The 11,489-nt window shown below is 49.8% G+C and overlaps 1 long non-coding RNA gene across 1 annotated transcript; it reads right to left on the reverse strand.

The window, feature by feature from the left end:
- Positions 1-2,445: 2,445 nt before the first annotated feature.
- Positions 2,446-3,751, reverse strand: LOC145720424 (uncharacterized). Its single transcript, XR_014143321.1, has 2 exons — positions 3,285-3,751; positions 2,446-3,065 (listed from the first exon to the last, which is right to left on the reverse strand). It is a non-coding gene; the product is annotated as an uncharacterized LOC145720424 (long non-coding RNA).
- Positions 3,752-11,489: the final 7,738 nt, after the last annotated feature.

The following is an 11,489-nucleotide window of genomic DNA, read 5'->3' on the forward strand; positions in this document are numbered from 1 at the left end:
TGCATTATTTGTTTCAGAGGTACAGATCTGAGAGTCAACAGTCTTGCACAATTCACAGCACTTACCAGAGCACATACCCTCCCCAGTGTCTATCACCCAGTCACCCCATCCCTCCCACCCCACCCCCGCTCCAGCAACCCTCAGTTTGTTTCCTGCGATTAAGGATTCTGGGCTGAGCCTATCTCTTGATCTCCATCTGGGCTTTGGAGGGAGGTGCTTTTATCAGCCCTGTTTCATGCATAGAGGTGCTGGCACCAGGAGGGTAAATGGATGAGGCTGAAGTCTGAACCTAAGACGGGCGGGTTCTGAGGCTGCTCCCCTACGCTGCCCCCAGAAGGACTTGGTCTCAGCGGACTGTATCAGAGGCCCAGTGGGGGTTCTGAGCCAGCCAGCCCAGCCGCCCAGAGCAAACCCCAGCACTGCCAGAGACCCAAACCCAATTTACTAGAGAATTTTCTTTTTCCTCCCGTCCCTCCGAGCTATGGATTTGAGCATAAGTCCTTGATTCTTCATTTCCAAGAGCAGATACTCTGATAAAATACACGTGTATTTTATAGAATTTGCCAAAGTCAGAGGTTATCCAAAGGCCAAACAAGATTGCCTCCCAGGAGTAGTATTTGAAAATAGTTAATTGGACCTTTGGGGTTCTACTCAAAAGGAAGGACAGATGAAGAAGTAGGTTTAAACCTAAGCAAAGTTCTTCCATTTCTACTTGGGGGTTCATTTCCCTTCCTTTCTCTCTAATAGCTAGATTTGGTCTTCTGAGGTTACTCTGAGCTTGTTAAACTGGAAATTCATTCTTTTTCCTGACAATGTAGAAAAGTAATATTGATCACCATATGGATAGAAAGCTTATTCTTAGAAGCTGGATCGCTGCCACAAAGATATGGTAGGTGATGAAGGCGGAAACCCCAAACCACGTGGCTTATTTTTTGGTGTAAACTCCTGAAATGTCTGAAACTTGATACTGTTTTTAGGGGGAGCCAATCAGAGGCTGCACTACTCAGTTAAGATCCTTTATGGCGGGGGCGCCAAGCTTTTTGCTGCATTTCTAATCATAAAGCAGGGTTTTGTTTCAACAGTCACCTCTGTAATGAGCTATTCACTCATGTGCAGCGCCTACTTTTGGTTACTTGATCCAGAAAACACCCCTACATTCGAATGGTCAGCAAGCAGAGTGTTTGCATGTTTCTCTGTGCTTAGCAGCATCTCTTCAATATATTCCAAGAGCCGGCCTTGCTGGGGGGACGGCTACCACACCTCCATGGCTCTGGGGTCTCATGCTGTGCCTGGCCACTTAGCCGGCCTCCCAGAGGCTCATTGACTCCATAAATAATTGAGTGACTGCTCTTTTTGGCAACACTTCCTTCAGTTAGGGAATATGCAGAATGAGTGGACCCATTTGGATTTTAACTCAGCTCTAAGAAATTGGTCAAGACCGAAGGGATGATGATTATGGGGGTCAGGTCTGGCTTTGGGCCAGATGAAGTGTGCTTCACTCCACTTTGGGTTATGTTTCTCCAAATGTCCCTGGCTTTAGGGCGGGCCAGATGACACCAGGGGACCAGTCCTCAGGGGATTCCTCCAGCTTGAGTCTTTGAAGCCAGGAGCTCAATGAGTCAGACTTCCATTTCAGATTTCCGTGGGATGGACCACCAAACTCACAGCTGGGCTCTGGAAGCAAGTACTGCCCATGCCCCAAAGCTGGCTTCCTCTGCCCGCCAGTTGCTTGTTGCTTTCTTTCCAGCATGTTCTGGTTCAGAGATGGCATTAGAGCTTAGGACTCAGACCCATCTAGATTCAAATTCTTGCTCTGGACAAGCGACTCAGCCCCTCTGAGCCTTGACTCTCTCCTCTAGAATACGGACTCCACTCTGGTGTATGTCTCAAAGTGTGTGGTGAGAGGTGATCTAGACTGTTCTGCGACACTCCAGCACCCCGAACTTGTCCGTCAGTGCCCCCTCCCCGTCCCCTCGCCTGTCTGCCTCTTCTTCCTCTCTTGCTGAAGTGTGTGACATTCTCGTCAAGGGACAGCTGGGAGGATGTGTGAGGAAGCCTGTGACAGGCCAGCCTGGACACTGCTGGGGACGCCTGTGCCTGCAGGCGGGGCTCGGAGGTTATCACACGAATCCAGGCATTAGCTCTGTTCCCCCATCAGGAAGCTTGGCAGGTTTAACTTCATCCGGACGTGGCTGATTGCCGTGCCCTCTTCTTGGTCCCCTCGAAGAAGAATTCTTTCCGTATTATCACTCTCTTTATACATATTTACTAGAGGTTGTTTGTTCTAACATTTCAAATGTTAAGTTCTTTTCCCGTTTTAATAGCCCCTTGCGATTAGTTTCTGAAACCCCACCCTGTGGTTACGTGCATAATATTTGAGGAATTCACAGATTTCCAAAAATTGCTAACAGTGGGGAAAATAAAAAACAAATTCTTGACCCCACCTACGATGACTCAATTCATGTTACCCTCGGTCTTAGCTAGGGCCGGAGCACGTGGTGGTCAGCAGGCTGCTTTCCCTGAGATCAGCTAATTCAGTCTGTGGCACACCACCAGCCAGGCAAAGGGGTGGGGCTCCAGCTCGCCCTACAGGCCCTCAAGGGCTTCCTGGAGGAGGTGGAAGTCCTTGAGGGACCTTCATCAGAATCTACCCCACATGCTTCTTCGAGGCAGCTGTCCACTCTGTTCGTCCCTGAGCACCCAGAGCCTTCAACACTCCATCTCGATGCAATCTCAGGTATGGCAGAGAAGGGACAGCAAAGATCAGGTACCACAGCCACCTGGGAGCACCTGACACAGACCCACCTGGGAGCACCTGACACAGACCCACCTGGGAGCACCTGACACAGACCCACCTGGGAGCACCTGACACAGAAGAGAAGAGAAGACACAGAAGGGCCTGGGTTTTGTTTCACTTGCGGGTTCTCCATCTCCTGCTGTAGTTTTCACCCAAAAGGCACTGGGAGGAGGGCAGCAGAACCTTTGTACAGGAGACTGTCCCGCTCATCTTGATGTCTTCAGGGTCCTCAAACGTGCCCAGCACGCAGAGGAGCCCTGAGTACCTGCTGGGATAAGGAATGAATGAATGAGACCCGTGCCCTTTGAGAGAACAAAGACTTCACTCATTCAGACACAGCTGACTGATTTATGCACTTTCACGAAGCTCTCCGAAATTTGGCCAAGACTTACCACATCTAGCCTCAGGGCAGGCTGCGTTTTTTGAAAGCAACTATCTGCAGGTTCCCTAATGAAAACCAAACAACGTAAATCGTGCCAGGACTCACCAGCGACAGCTCCGGGGAAGCAGGCTCCTCTCTAATTACTGGCAGTGTGTCTGCGGGGAGCAGCCTCGGCGGGTGGTGGGGCCGAGCATCAGACGGACCCGCAAATAATACCAGTCATCACAACAGACCCCGAGCTGTCAATGCTGTGCCTTCCTGAGTCCTGGGAATGTGGCGTGACGGGGACGATGCTCCAGACGGATGATGGGGAAGCCTCCGAACCAACCTCAGGCTGCGTCCCACGCCCACCTCCACCGCAGCACCCGGCAGGTTACTTTCAGAAGAAGAGACACACAAAATACTATTTTGAATGGTTCCGTTTTCCTACTGAGAACAAAACTCACAAGTCAGAGTGAGTTACTTTTGTTTAGCTCTGTGGCTCACGGAAGACGTTAGCTGTACCACCGAATACTCTTACCTAGAATGACTCCATTAATCACTAAACCCTGCTGTCCATCCTGGCGCTAAAATTGATTTTTACCAGCAGGAGCCAAAGGCGAGCTTTGGGTGTTACTTTAGTAAGAGAAACCTCATGTGCTGTTTGGCTAAAGAGAAATGTTGCCATTTGGGTCACCTGTGTATGGGGGGACCAGGCTGTACCCTCTGAAAACATCGCCTGGGGATGCTCGTTTTACTGAGATAACACCCAGCCTTTTAAGAGGTGAGGCCAACTTCATAGATTTTTGGGGAAAAAAAAAAAGGTTGTTTTCCAAAAGTCCTCAAATGACATCATAACCACTACATTAGAATAAAAACCACCGGATTTAATGAGGGTTTTCTGAATGATTTTTTTGGTCAATTATGTTTGAATAAACGGGAAAAAGCAAAAATAGAGCACTGAGGGGTTACGTATGAAAAATCCACAGACCGGATGAGTAGCTGCCCACAAAGGGGTCCCTTTCCCGGAGCCGCAGCTATGGGGGCTGGGGCGTGGGGTCGCAGGGGGTGTGGGGGCATGGGGGGTGCGCAGCAGTGGGGCTCTGAGAACGGCACCCCAGGGTTGGCACTAACGGAGACCACAGCTGGACTCAACAAAGGGTAGCAGGTATCTTTTGTCAATGGAGGAAAAATATTGTATAAGGTGAGTTTTCATTTACCTTGTGAATTTTATCATTGGAAACACCTGGCCACTCCCCACCCCCCCGCCCGGGGTTTTACACTTGGAGATTTATGATGACCAGTCACTGGCATCTGGGGCACAGAGCACTGTCCCCCAGGGCTGTGTGAGCCACGGTGCCTGGCGCTGTGGCCACGCTTCCTACTCTCTTAAAGGGACAGTTTATCAGTCATTCTCAAATGTATCAGTGGGCACATCTTTCCATTATGCACACAAGTGTAGATTTCCCAACATTTATTTTTCTTCTGTACTTAGAATTCTTTCGTATGGCTGTTTATAAGACCGTTCTTTTTTTCCTCATGTGTCTGAGCAAATACCATGGTGGAAATTTTATGGAACTTTGAGAAGAAGGGTGAAGTTGAAGGTATTTTTGCTTTGCTCTGGGTCAGTGGTGCTTAGGAGGTGGCATTACATAGCAGAGGAGGTTTGAATTGAGAGTTTGGAGGTCTGGGTTGGGCACTTTCTGCCCAGACAACCTGTCCCAGCTTGCTTTTCTGGAATGAGCCTGGGCAGCATGGCTCCCCTATTTAAGGATCCAAGAATTTATTGGGGGGTGAGCAGAGGGGAACTGCCAAGTTTCTAAAAATGCATTTTGTCCTCAAGAAAACCAGTGAGAAATTTAGCAGATGATTCAGGGTGGTTAAATATTTTTCTCCAGACATTATAGTTCCTTTAGGGGCTCCTTTATGGACTACCTGTAGCTTAATAAGGCCCAGGAGAGGGCAAATGACTTATTGCACAGTTTAATTAATCAACAGGCATCTTATCCCCTCTAAGGGATTTCTTCCCCCAAAACATTGGGGGAAGCATCCAACGGTACAATGAAGCACCATGGAAATACCATACCATGTGTCTCTAGGACACATCTCCTCGGCACATCTGGGAAGCTTTTAAACATTTCAGAAAGCCGCTCACATGTAAGAGAAGTCCAGGATCCTTGGAGGACACAGGGGCCTGTGTCAACTGAGAAAAGAATATGGTGTTAGATAATAATTATAATTTCCAGGATTCACGCCTCAATACAGCTGTCACCCCTAAACATGCCCAAGGCGTTGTCCACCAACTTCTAGACCATCACCAATTTCCTCCTTGAGAAGTTTAATAAGGAAAGAATCTAATGATTCCAGACTGTTCTTTTGCCTGGATGAGCCTCCAACTGGGCCTCCAACCTTGTGGTCCCAGCTTCCTGAGTGCACTCCTTGGCGCAAACCAGCCTTGCCTTCCCTCACCTGCTCTACTGCATGCCGGATCCAATATGGTAGCCAAGAGCTACCTGTGCTTATTTCCATTTATGTTAATGAAAATAAATTCAGTCGGTCAGTTGCACCAGCCTGTATTAAAGCATTTAGTTGCCATGTGTGGTTATTGGTTCTCTCACCGGACAGTGCAGATTTCTCAGCCATTAAAAAAAAAAAGAAATCTTGCCATTTGCAACGACGTGGATGGAACTGGAGGGTATTATGCTACGTGAAATAAGTCAATCAGAGAAAGACAATTATCATATGATTTCACTCATGTGGAATTTCAGAAACAGAACAGGAGCATAGGGGAAGGGAAGGAAAAATAAAATAAGACAAAATCAGAGAGAGAGACAAACCATAAGAGACTCTTAATTATAGGAAATAAACTGAGGGTTGCTGGAGGGGAGGGCGATAGGGATGAGAGGTATGGGGTGACTGGGTGATGGGCATTAAGGAGGGCACGTGATGTAATGAGCACTGGGTGTTATATGCTGAATTACTGAATGAATGAATTACTGAACTCTACCTCTGAAATGAATAATACACTGTATGTTAATTAATTGAATTTAAATAAAATTAAAAAAAATAAAGAACATTTCCTTCATCATAGAAAGTCCTACTGGGTCTTGCTGCTCCCTGAGTCCACACTGCACATCCCCAGCCCGGGGTTGATAAACACATCCCCATCCTGTCCCGTCCCAGGATAGTTGCTGCTGGAGAAAAATCCCAAGACTGTGTAGACTGGTGCCAATCATATGGATGCCTTTTAGCGCAGGTGGATTCCCCAGACGCTTCAATTATGCCCTTCTTCAGAAACCTCCCTCTCCCTTCCTACTCCTACTCCAGCCCCCACCCCTGTGTCAGGGCAGATGACCTTGCCTGTCACACCCTGGAGAAGGGAGGGCTTGCCCTTAATCCCCTTTGGAATGTCCACCCCCCACACACCGCCCTGCCCTTCCTTCTTCCCAGGAGGCTCACTTACTGCCTCTACTCCTGACCCTGCAGTGCAGTCAAGGGCTTTGCTTATGGTTGTTTCCCAAATGTGCCCATTGGTCTGTGCAGCGCCCCCGTAGCAGTCTCCTGGGGCTGGCCTAACCAAGTACCACAAACTGCCACTTGAAAGCAAAAGGCATTTGTTCCAAAGTCCTGGAGGCTAGAAGTCCAGAGTCAAGGTGCCAACAGGGCTGTGAGCTCTCTGGAGACTCTAGGGGAGAATCTGCCCCTGCCTTTCTCTCTGCTTCAATCCTTGGCAGCCATCCCTGGCATTCTGGGCTTGTGGATGCATCCTTCTAATCCTCTGTCTCCACACAGTGTTCTCCCTGTGTTTCTGGCTCCACACAGCTGTCTTGTCCTGAGGACATCAGTCCTGCTGGACTAGGGCCCACCTGCTCTAGTGTGACCTCGTTTTAACTAAGAACATCTGCAGTGAGCCTATTTCTAGAGAAGGTTACGGTTTGAGGGACTGGGGGATAGGACTTCAAAGTACTTTTTTTGAGAAGACACAATCTACCTATCACATCCTCCAGATTCATGATCCCATTGCCCTGTGCCCCAGGGCGTGATCCCAATAGCCTGGCTCCTTGGCTGTGCATTCTCGCCCTCGGTCTTTGGATGGGTTTGTCTACAGGAGCCTCCAGGAGATAGGAGGCGAAAGGAGGCAGACATCAGGTCTTTCTTTCTGTCCCTCCCTGGGTCAGTGCTGTAGTTCTGAGAAAAACACCATGTCCTCTAATGCACGACTTCTTTTTTCTTTTTTTAAAGATTTTATTTATTGATTTGACACAGAGAATGAGAGAGAGAGTGAGTGCACAAACAGGGGGAGTGGCAGAGAGAGAGGGAAAAGCAGGTTCCCCGCTGAGTGGGGAGCCCAACGCAGGGCTCAATTCCAGGACTCCGGGATCACGACCTGAGCTGAAGGCAGATGCCCAACCAACTGAACCACCCAGGCACCCCTTCTTTTCTTATTTTTAAGATTTATTTATTTCTTTTAGAGAGAGTGGAGTGGGGGGAGGGGGAGAGGGAGAGAGAGAGAGAGAGTCCCAAGCAGACTCTGTGCTAAGCTGGGAGCCTGACACAGGGCTCGATCTCACCACCTTGAGATCATGACCTGAGCCGAAAGCAAGAGTCGGGGGTTTGATGGACTGAGCCACCCAGGCGCCCCTCTAATGCAGGACACCTTCCCTTCCACGGTTCCCATTCTTGCCTGATGGGGGCATCACTGCTTCTTGCTCTCTTGTGTTTGGGTCTGAGTGTTTAATGACTGCCCTTGGGTGTCTCAGCATCCCTTTTAGTTCCTTTAATGCTGCCCACCGTTCTCTCAGTATTAAATTCGGTCCACAGTCCCAGCTGAGTGCCATATGTTTTCTGTTGGATCCTGTAGGATGCATCATATCCCAGCCATACACTGCTACTTCTTCCACAAAAGCAGTCTTGAGTTTCTCACATGGTAAACACGCTCTTTACCAGGAACAAAAGGAAAACGAAATTGTCAAATCTTCCCCGGACGCCTGGCGTCCTGAGCCTGCTGCCGCATCTGGTCTGCCCTTCACCCCCAAGCCTCTTGAAGGGTCGCTCCTCTTGCTGTGTCCACAGCTGGCCCTCCCCCGGCTGCGTTCAGTCCGGGCCCTGGCTTTGTCCCTCCTGCTCACAGAAGCAACCTTTGCTTTGGGCGGGTAAATGGCCTCCCCCGGGAGTGTCTGCTGGAGTAGGTGCCCCACGGAAGCTGCTCGCTGCTCCTTTGCTTCCTCGCAGGGGTCCTCAACCACAGATGGGGCTGGAATGACAGTTTTGGAGGCGGGAAGTCCGAGATCGGGGTGCTGCGGGGGTTGGTTTCTGCGGAGATGGTTCTCGGCAGGCGGCGTGCGGATGTCTGTCTTCTCGCGGAGTCCTCACCTGGTGTTTCCTCTGTGCGTGGGCATCCCTGCTGTCTTTCGGGGTGTCTACAGTTCTTCTTGTAAGGCCACCAGCCAGACTGGAGCAGAGCCTTCTCTGACGGCTTCGTTTTAAGTTATGTGCCTCCTTAAAGGCCCTATCTCCAAATGTGGCTACCTTCTGAGATACAGGGGCGAGGGCTTCCACAAACGGATTGGGGTGCATGGACCATTCACCTACAACAGCTCTTCTCATATGTTGGTTCCAAATTCCTTCTGTGAGTCAGTGGACTCCTTGCTCTGCGTGTCCAGTCCCGACCTGCCATCTGAGACTCAGATCCATGTTCCTACCCATTCTCTGGACACTTCATGGTGTCTTCTCAGGAACTCAAGCAAAGCAGCCTGCCCACACCAACCTTCTTTTCTTCCACCTGCCCCAGCCTGAGGAGTTGAGATGCTCCTTCTGGCACTGGCTGGAAGAGGAGGGACAACAGCTCGGATACCAAAGGCACTTTTTGGGGCCTGACTGTCCAGGGAGGCTGTTAGGGCTCCAGTTCTCCCCCTGACCCTGGGTCCCTTCTGAGATTGCCCCTGACCTAGCAGGGCTGGCCAGATTCCCACGGCATTGCTAAGTAACGCCCAGATCTCCAGCTCACCCTTCCCCCGGGCAGGAGTGGGGCCCGTTGCCTTGCAGCCTGGCTGGGCATGTCCTTCAGGGGACTTTGCCCCTGCTGGGAGTGCCATGGCTTTACACAGGCCCCAGGGCAGGAACCTACACAGAGCAGTGACCGCACAGCCCCGCCCCATCCTGTGGCCCTCACGCCTCCACTCCCGGCTGCTCTCCTTCCGAAAAGCCCCCTGCCCTGCTTCCTAGACTCCTTCCCTTGGCCCTCTAAGGCCTTCACCTCCTAGTCAGCTTGGGCTGCCATAGCCAAGCCCTCAGAGAAGGGGGCTCAAACAGTAGTTATTTCACCGTTCTGGAAGCCAGGAGTCTAAGCTCAAGGTGCTGCCAAACATGTTTCCTGGTGAAAGCCCACTGCCTGGCTTATAGACGGCCACTTTCCCTCTGCGCCCACGCATGGCCCTTCTTTTGTGCACATGTGGTGGGAGGAGGAAGAGACGGATCATCTCTGGTACCTCTCCCTCTGCGTGGAAGGCCACAGCCCTACCTGTTGAGGGCCCCACTTGTGACCTCATTTAACTTAAATGACCTCCCTGAAAGCATTGCCTCCAAATACAGTCCCATCTGGGGTTAGGTTTGCAATGTGTGAATTTTGGGGAACCCAGTTCAGCTTATAGCAGAAGCACTTGGGGCTCAGAGATTGTGGAGGGGTTACTCAGGGTGGTGCACTGAGCCAGGAGACCGGGCAGCAGTGTTCTAGAACCAACTCTGCCCCTTTTCACCTGGGTGACCTCAGCCACGTCCAGCCACCTGTCTGACCTGCCGAGAGGTGCCCTGCTCATGCCTCGGGCCTGGGGTGCCGCGAACGGAGGCTGGCTCACAGTGGGGGAAGGTGCCCCACCCACACGAAGCATTGTCACATATCCCACATCATTTCTGACAGCGAGGTTTGGTGACAACAACATGGAAATGGTGAAATCACCAGGAAAACAGACGTGTTGCCGTGGTAACCCTTCTTTCAAGAAAACCTTGTCCCTAGAGCTAGAGCCTGGTTGCTGACATTCAAATACCTTCACATTTCCAGTGAATACAGTTCTTTTTTCCATTTGACTAGGAGCTTAATAATATTACCACTTAATGAATTCCAGATGAGAGATCTGAAGTACCAGGACCGCGAGCCTGTCCTAGCTGTGTGTCGGGCTGGCTGGGTCTCATGTGGTGCATGTCCTGACATTTCTGCGATCTAAACAGGAGATAACTCAGGTTTTGACCATTAAAAACAAAATCATAGTCTCCGGTAATAGACGTCACTGACATTTTTGGGTCTTGACATTATTTAGCAAGTCTAGCAGAAATGAAAGACCTCTGAGAATCCAAGGGTCGTGCTTGTCCTTAGACTTGTTTGTTTTGCAATGAGTTTTCTGAAATAATCTAAAATGATCTAATATCTCCACTTCCCATCAAGGCCTATGAGAAAGATGCCATGGCTGCTTGCATTGTGTGATTTCTGCTGTTATAATTCAAGCTTGTATCTTGTGATAACAAAAGCACCTGATGACCCAGACATACGATGAAGGCCCCAGGTAGGACAATGTGACTGACGCCGATTTCAGAAGCTCAGGTGTGTGGTGGCCGCCCGATGTTTCAGCAAGGATCCCAGGTTAAGGGTACAGAGTTGGGCCCTGGGATCTGCTTAGGCAGCTCTGGGACTTTAAGCAGGTCCCGTGGAGGCCAGCCTCAGTTTCTTTATGTATAAACAAGGCAGATTGGACTAGCTTGAGGGTATTGAAACATTTTTGAGATACATGACCTTTTGTTCAGGTGAAATGAAATACAGAGAAAAACAGAAGAATCACAGCTGCTCTGGTTAAGGTGTGAGTCAGGAGAAGGAGGCTTCCCTCTTCCCCGCCTCCCCCCAGCGAACCCCAGGGCACTGGCATAGAACATGGTGCACAGACCACAGGAACAGGCTAAGACCCAGTCAAGCTACCATTCTTGTTACTTGTGCCTGTTACCCTTCACCCAACTGCTTATACTCCTTCATGAAAAATCACCCAGGGACTCCTCATGAATTTTATTTTGAAATACAGATGAATAATAAACAATTATTTCCATAACACTTATTTGAACTGGTTCCTTAATTGATAATACTACAGGTTAAGGTAAAATAGTCCATAGTACCGTGACAGATCGCATTTCCCAAAGATTTGCAATAATGTCTTCTGATGCATGCTCTTTCGCCATGTGACTTGGTCATGCCTCCAAAGGCAAGTGGGGTCCTCGTCCCATCAGCGACATACCTATGGGAAGTCCTTGTTATTTATTACCCATGGCAACACCGACATTATTTTCCAGTTC

Source organism: Leptonychotes weddellii, chromosome 3, assembly GCF_054177405.1.
Source record: "Leptonychotes weddellii isolate Sample4059 chromosome 3, ASM5417740v2, whole genome shotgun sequence".
Classification (NCBI taxonomy): Eukaryota; Metazoa; Chordata; class Mammalia; order Carnivora; family Phocidae; genus Leptonychotes; species Leptonychotes weddellii.